The 7,079-nt window shown below is 49.0% G+C and overlaps 1 long non-coding RNA gene across 1 annotated transcript; it reads right to left on the bottom strand.

Moving 5' to 3' along the window:
- Nucleotides 1–976: 976 nt before the first annotated feature.
- On the bottom strand, nucleotides 977–6,558 carry LOC132249071 (uncharacterized). The gene is made up of 5 exons (XR_009460459.1): nucleotides 6,412–6,558; nucleotides 5,313–5,426; nucleotides 3,546–3,607; nucleotides 3,145–3,233; nucleotides 977–1,170 (listed from the first exon to the last, which is right to left on the bottom strand). It is a non-coding gene; the product is annotated as an uncharacterized LOC132249071 (long non-coding RNA).
- Nucleotides 6,559–7,079: the final 521 nt, after the last annotated feature.

Genomic DNA, 7,079 nt, shown 5'->3' with positions numbered 1-7,079 from the left:
CAAGAAATGTAAAGCGCTCCATCTAGGGACAAAAACCTCCCTAGACCCCTAGAGGTTTGGCAACACCAAACTGACCAGCATCACAAATGAAAGGGAGCTGGGGGTAATAATAGATCACAGTATGAATATAAGCCAGCAGTGTGACATTGTAACCAACAGGGCAAATAATACCCTGGCATGCATCAATCAATGCATCTCCAGCAAAACTACAGAAGTGATTCTCCCACTCTATTTGGCATTGGTGAGAACGCAGCTGGAGTACTGTGTCCAGTACTGGGCACCACATTTGAACAAGGTAAAGCTCAAGAGAATCCAGAGAAGGGGTACCCATATGATCATAGACTTGCATGGCAAACCATATGAGGAAAGGCTGAGGGACCTGGGACTTTTCAGCCTGAAAAAGAGAAGACTGAGAGGGGACTGGATAGCGGCTTATCACTACATCACAGACGTACATCAAGGGCTCGGTGAACAATTGTTCACCAGGGTGCCCTTGGGGATAACCAGGAGTAATGGCCATAAACTCCTGGAAGACCATTTCAGGTTTAACATTAAGAAAAACTTCTTCACAGCCAGGGTGTCCAGACTGTGGAATAAGATTCCTTCAGAGGTAGTGCAATTGCCTACCTTGGAAATGTTCAAGAGGAGACTGGATGGTCATCCTGCTGAGGTCACCTGACCCCAATTGTCTTTCCTGCCTGGTGCAGGGGGCTGGACCCAATGATTTTCAGAGGTCCCTTCCAGCCTTGCAATCTATGAATCTATGAAACACCTGCATGTATAGATGCTGGCCTATTCCTGCTTACTGCACAGTAAATTTAAGCCGACATAAATGCACGTGTAGACATGCCCAGCATGTACTAAGTTAAACTTCTAATGATTAAAGACTTCCAATAAGGCAAAGAATTGACTATGCCAAGTGCTTTTTAAAAACTTTTTGTTTGCATCAAAGCATAGTAAACTTGAGTTTGAATTTTATTACTGTCTGGTGAATCACATTCCAGTCTGATATGCACAATCTGGCAAATTCCTCCCTTTAATGGATCTGTTCTGAGCTTCCCTAATTAGTGAGATGTTATTTATTTAGAAAGTACTTAAGGAATAACAAAGTCTTTTGGCTTATATTTTATTCAAGACAAGCTGTGTAATGTCCAGGGATCCTGGTTTTCCCTGATAAAAAAAAAAAAAAAAAAAAAAAAAAAAAAAAAATCACAAATTTTTCTGCTAAAAAATTGCAACTTCTATGTTAAACCCCCCCAAATCTATGGTTAAAATAAAAGGCCCCCCACATCCCTGCTGGTGCCCTTCATTCTCCCCACAGCCTCTTCCCAGCCCTGCCAATGCCACTCACTCCCCCCCACAGCCCCTGGTTAGGCTGGTGACCCCCACTTTCCCCCTCACAGCCCCCTGGCCCTGCCAGTGCCCCTCACTCCCCCCTACAGCCCACTGCCTCCTCTCCAGACCTTTCGGAGGGGGATCCTAGCTGCCAGGGCTATGGGGTCCTCGCCCTAGGTCCACAGCCCCCTGCCTCTGGCAGGAGGCTGCAACTGCTACAGCAGAGTGGAGCCTGGATTCCCCTTGCTGCTTGCCTGCTGTGGCCTTGAGTGCAGGAGGCTGGCTCCCTACTCCTGCAAGCACTCCCGAGAGGGCAGGGGGGGACCCGTGCCCCCCAGATCTGAGTGTGAGGCAGGCTGCATGCTCAGGTGGGGAGTGAGGGGGCACAGCTCCCTGTTGCTGCATGCACTCCCCGGGAGGCAGGAGGGACCTGTGTAACCCATACGTGTGAGCAGGGTTGGTGTGGGCTGCAAGCTTGGGCTCCCACACTGCTACGCTACCCTGGAGTCTCCACAGCCCAGTGAGTATGACCCAGCACAGCAGAGAACAGTGGGGCTGTGTGGAGAAGCTGCCTGCTGTTGCAATCTCCGTGCTGCCCTGATGACGTGCCTCCTGTGTTATCAAAGCTGCCCTGCATGCATTGGATGTGTCACCAGGGCAGCATGGAGCTTGCAGCGGCCTCACTGTTCCCTGCAGCACCGGGTCACGCCCGCTGGGCTGCGGAGGCCCCGGTAGGGCAGAAGGATGGGAGCTTGAGCCCACAGCCCACACCTGTACCCGCCTCCACCCCTGCCCCATGCACAGATCTGGGGGTCACAGGTCCCCCCTGCTTCTTGGGATTGCGTGCAGAGCTGGGGAGCCATCCTTGCCCTCCCCCCCTGCCCTCCAGACAAGCTGCCCACAGCCCCATCCTATTCCCAGCTGGGGCCCTGCTGCTGCACATTGTAGCCCCAGGCCCCAAACCCCACACACTGTCTGGCTGGGCAGCAGCCCCAGTTCCTGCCGTACCCAACTCCTCCCTCCCTCCCTACAGAGGCTCAATACCACCTCCCCCACCTACTTACCTGCAGGAGCTGCTCTCTGGGCTGACTGGGGCATGCCCATGGCTCCCCCTGCCTGACCGCCCTCCTCCTGCTCTCTCCCAGCTCCCTGCAAGCTGAAACTCTGCCGGCCTGCAGGGAGCTTATTGCAAAATTGAAAAATCTGCAGGCTTCTCTGGTAAAATGAGAAATCTGCATTTGCCTCCATTAAGAGGTAAAATCTGTGGTTTACTCCATTTTTCTGTGGGAAACGGAAAACCTGGATCCCTGGTAATGTCCATCTGGCCCTTGGTAATTACAGTTCTGGCAAAAATCTTCTTTTGCCCTTTTTAACATCAGATTACAAAGGGTTTTAAGACTAGAAACATCATTTAATTTAATTGTGGAATGTTATATTAGAATGACCGTTAGAATCTGCTTTAAATTCTCCTAACAAGAAGCTGAGGCTCAACCATATTCATAATCATCCTCCCTTAGCTTTCATTGATGCATTATAAGGCATGAGACTCCTTCAGACTCAAATGTCATGGGGTTTCCCCATGTAGGGAACCTACTCATCTCCTTACTAGACTCAACACATTGCTTCTGAAACCTTTGGGGACCAGGAGATTAGCCCCTGATAATGACAACAGAAGGTTTAATCAAGGTAACACCTGTTTCAGCCATGTAAAGAAAAGAAATGGAATCCCACATTCTTTACAGGGAACAATTATATGACCATTAAGTGGAATCTCATATACAGTATATGTACAGACACATAATTACATACCGGGCTTTTACTTTTTCCAGGTCTATAACTAGTGATGAAACCTAACATAATGTAATATAAAAACCATCTGTCAGGCTGTCCAGGCTCCTCTGGAATAAGAGAAAAGGAAAACCATGTATGAGCCAAAAGTGCTTTTTTAGCTGGAAGGAATGGAGGGTATAGACTGCAACAATCAAATGTTTGAGCCTCCTACATTTAAAGGGCCAGTTATGAGAAGGACATGTAAAAGAAGGTTCTACTAATTGGGCAAACCCTAAGGATCGGGTAATAACTGCACTGGCACAAAGAAGGTAGTTATGAATAAAATAAAATTGTGGAATTTTCTGAAAACTTGGGTTCTGGTTTTTGGCTGCCACTGCCACAGACCCCCCGCAAGAGTCAGAGTGTAATTTGAACCCTACCTGCAATGTATTCCTTAGGAGTGCAGAGAGGTCTGCCATGGTCACTGGTACTAGACAGGCACCTAAAAAGTGAAGGATCAAGTCACAGTCAGGCTTTTGTTTTTGTAGGATCCCTTTGAAAATAATGAAGATCCCTATGTTTATGGCTTTCTTCCTGATAGTCTAGTTCTCGGTCTGCCTAAGCTTGACGTAATTAATTCATATTCCCTTTGTTATTTTTTTAACCTTATTTATTAACTAATCCAACTTATCAAACAACAGATTTAAAATTTAAAGAGACATTCAATATCGACAGATATTTATCTTCCATCACCAGTGCTCCTTTAACTTAAGTCAATGTCCACAATAACCTTGTTTTCTTTTCTTCTCTTCTTTTCAATCTCTGACATCTCCTTAATATTTCCATCAATGTTAAGCTTTGGGATTTCTTCATCTCTATATAATAATTCACCTCCTCTTTTTCACTAGAACTCTACATATTGTAAATCAAACTATCTTCTACTTGTCTCTACTTTAAAATTTAAAAAGTATTCCAAATTTATTCTTAAGTGTTAACCCAAACAACTTGCACTTTTCTTCAGTATGCAAAAAGGTTTCTCAAGCTTTCTGGTTTGGAGAAAGATTTTTTTTTAATTTTTTTTTTAAAGCAAAATCCAAAGATTTCCACCTAATTTCCAATTAAGCGTTTTTTTCCTTCTCTCCTGTAGGGCCATTTGTATACGTAAAAGCAGTTTAATCCCCTAAATTGAAACAGTATTTTTTTAATTGCAATGATTAAAAACCCACCATTTCAATTTAGGGGCTACGACCACTGTTATGGTGAGGGGCTTGATCCTTTTTTTTTTTTTTTTCCCCAGAGCCTGTCCACATCTCTTCTGGCTGAGTGGCCCCTGAATTGCAGGGGGCCTTAGTCCTTCCCTTTGCAGTGGCGGCACTCCCTGGGGCTGCCTGGGTGGGCTGCTAGTGAGCGGGTGCCACCCAGAGGGTGCTGCCACCATGGATGGAAGGTGGGCCCCCCCCACAGCTCAGAGTCCAGTGAGACAGGTGGGCAGTCTCTGTGGAAAAAAAAAAAAAAAAAAAAAAGGATCAGGCCCCTTGCCACTTCTTTTTCTCATCAGAGCCTGCCTGCACAAGCTGCCCCTGTGACATGCATCCCCTGAGTTGCAGGGGGGGCGCACTCCTTCCCTTCACAGTGGCAGTGCCCTCTGGGTACACCCGGGTTGGGTGTTGGTGAGTGGGTGCTGCCCCAGCTCACAGGCAGCACCTGTTGGATCCAACTCTTCCATAAGCCCATGCACTGGAAGCCTGCTGGGCACTGCTCCCTGCACAGGCTTGGGGAAGAGTTGGATCTGGCAGGTGCTGCCTGCAAGCTGGGGCAGTACCTGCCCAGTAGCACCCCACCCAGGAGGCTCTGGGAAGTGACACCACCACAGAGGGAAAGACCGGATCCCCATGCAGTTCAGAGGCTACACAGCCTGGCAGCAACTTGCACAGGCAGGCTCTGCTGAGAAAAAAAAAAAAGCAAGAGACCTGATACTTTTTTTCTGTGGAGCCTGGCCACCTCTCCTGTGGCTGGGTGGAAAACTGCTGGCAGGTCATAAGCTGCAGAGGATGGAGGGGGCAGGACACTGAGGCCATCCCTTCATGGGGGCGATGCCTCCCAGGACCACCCGGGTGGGCAGCTAGCAGGTGAGTGCTGCCCCAGCTCGCAGGCAGCACCCAGCCCAATCAAACTATTCCCTGAGCCTGATCTGGGGCAGCACTCACCTGCTAGCAGCTAGCTAAGGTGGCTCCAGGGATGCTGCCACCTTGGAGGGAAGGACTGGGACTGCTCAGCTCACTGGCAGCTTGCCCCCTGGCCGCAGGAGACGTGGGCAGACTCTGCAGAAAAAAAAAAAATGACCAGGCCTCTTGCTACTTCTGCCTTCAGCCTGCCTCTCCTAGTGGGGGTGGGGGGGTGGGGGGTGTGTGAACCATCAAAGGCTGCAACTTTACAAATAGCTACGTTGTAAAATAAAGTACATGAAGATGTGTAACAGGTTGCCCTCCCCAGTGCCATCTTCCTGGTCATCCGTGCCTTGCGTGGGGTGCCCTTGGAGCCCTCTTGGAATCCTTCTGTGCCGTCCTAATCTCTTCTGCCATGTCTTGATGGAAATTATTATGCGAGCGGGAGACTGCCTATTATACTGGGTATGTTGGGGTCTCTCCTAGGATGGCCAGACCCCTTTTTTCCTCTAGCTAGGCCTCCCCGTCCAAACCCACCAACCAGGGTTCCACTCCGAGGCTCTAGCTTTTCCTTCCAGTGCCTGGAGGCTCATGGTCCCCTTTCCTGCTCCTTTCTGGAGCACAGCACTCCCTGGCCCAGAGGCACAGGCACCGGCCCCATAGCAAGGGGGTCGCAAGTTCAAAACCAGGGCATGATACCACCAGTCCAAACAAAAACAAAAATGTACCCACACCCCCAGGTGCACCAGGCCTCCCTGGCCTTCTACAATTATCCCTTGAGTACTGGGGTTTGTGTCATCCCAAACTGTGCCCTTAATGGCACTTGGGCTCTCTGCAGCCCTGTCTCCCTCTGCACCTCACTGGCACCAGGGTCTATGCCCCCAAAAGCTGTGCCCTCACTGGTGCCAGGGGTTGTGCCCCCCCGATAAAGCTGCACCCTTACTGGCTCTGGGGTCTATGCCCCAAAAAGCTATGTCTTCACTAGTGCCAGGGTCTGTGCCCCAAAAGCTGCACCCTTCCTGGTGCCAAGCCTTCCACTCCAGAGTGGGCCCCCCAAAATGAGGCCTCCTCCATCCCCCTAATAGCCTAAATAGCAAACAAAACACAAGCACCCCCCCAGCTATAATAATTCAAACCATACCAGGGAATCCTCTGTCCCTCTGCAGTGACAGAAGCTGCTCCTACAGTAAGGCCTCCCCCTCTTCTCTGGGAGAGCTCCTTCCCCCCTTGGCTGGTGGCAGGAAACCCCCTGCCTAGACTCAGCCCTGGCGTTTAAATGTGAGCCAGGCCCTGCCCCTTCCGGTCAGCTGACCACTGGCAGGTGTGGGTCACTAGCTCACTCTGGTTGCCCCTAGCAACCTGCACCTGGGTAATTATCTCTGCTTTACGAGTAACAGGCACCTTAGTGCCCTGCTACAACATGTGGTTTAGTTTGCAATGTAGCAAACTCATTTGAATCACATAAAATGCCCACACATGTACAATGTGATGCAATTAAACCGCAAAAATGGGCAATTTTCGTCATGTGTACAAGCACCCTAGAATGCTAACTTTACAAGACAACTTCTTTGTTACTAAAACTTTGCAAAATTTTGAAACCTGCAATTTTAGGGGTGCCACTTCTCTTCCATATTTTTGCAACTGTAATTCTTGCAGTCACTAGAAGATGAGTGGTCAATTTCTTATGTCTCTTAGTTGTTGCTGTATTTTAGGGCTGTGTGAAATGGCACCGTTCCATTTCGCCTTGAGTTTTGACGGTTCGATGGAACAGTGTTTCATCTCGAATTTCATTTTGAGTTGAAACAGCTG

Source organism: Alligator mississippiensis, chromosome 3 (genome assembly GCF_030867095.1).
Source record: "Alligator mississippiensis isolate rAllMis1 chromosome 3, rAllMis1, whole genome shotgun sequence".
NCBI lineage: Eukaryota > Metazoa > Chordata > Crocodylia > Alligatoridae > Alligator > Alligator mississippiensis.
Note: the sequence above shows the minus strand (reverse complement) of the source record. Positions and strands in the feature narration are given on the sequence as shown.